The 815-nt window shown below is 45.5% G+C and overlaps 1 protein-coding gene across 1 annotated transcript in view; it reads left to right on the top strand.

Annotated features, from left to right (window-relative positions):
* The window catches only part of SETD4 (SET domain containing 4), a 22,195-nt gene that overhangs the window by 20,860 nt on the left and 520 nt on the right, over window positions 1-815 (top strand). The window lies entirely within an intron of this gene.

Here is an 815-nt window from a genome sequence, read left to right on the forward strand (position 1 = left end):
TTTCTCTTAGTTAAAAAAATTTTGTTTTGGCCGGGTTGGGTCTTCGTTGTTGCGCCCGGGCTTTCTCTAGTTGCGGCGAGCAGGGGCTGCTCTTCGTCGCGGTGCGCGGGCTTCTCTTGTTATGGAGCATGTGCTCTAGGCGTGCGGGCTTCAGTAGTTGTGGCACGCAGGCTCAGTAGTTGTGGCACGCGGGCCCTAGAGGGCGCAGGCTTCTGTAGTTGCGGTGCGTGGGCTCAGTAGTTGCGGCCCACGGACTCTAGAGCGCAGGCTCAGTAGTTGCGGCGCACGGGCTTAGTTGCTCTGCGGCATGTGGGATCTTCCCTGACCAAGGATCGAACCCGTGTCTCCTGCATTGGCAGGCGGATTCTTAACCACTGCGCCACAAGGGAAGTCCCGTCTTTCCCTTTTATTTAATGAATGTTTTAATTAAATGAGGAATTAGCTTATTTGAATGAAAACATTACTAGGATTAAAAAAAATAATTTTATTGAACCTTGAAGACGTTGTGTTGAGTGAAATAAACCACGACCCAAAAAGACAAATACCCTGTACTGTATGATTCCACTTAAATGAGATATCTGGAATAGGCAAATTTATAGAGACAGAAAGTAGAGTAGAGGTTACCAGGGATTTGGGGAGTGGGAAATGGGGAGTTAATGTTTGATGGGTACAGAGTTTCTGTTTGGGATGATGAAAAAGTTCTGGAGATGGATGGTGGCTGTGGTTATATAACACTGTGAATGTACTTAGTGCCACTGAATTGTACATTTAAAAATGGTCAGAATGTTAATTTTTTTTTTTTTTTTTTTTGCGGT

Source organism: Lipotes vexillifer, unplaced genomic scaffold (assembly GCF_000442215.2).
Source record: "Lipotes vexillifer unplaced genomic scaffold, Lipotes_vexillifer_v1.1 scaffold402, whole genome shotgun sequence".
Taxonomy (NCBI): Eukaryota; Metazoa; Chordata; class Mammalia; order Artiodactyla; family Lipotidae; genus Lipotes; species Lipotes vexillifer.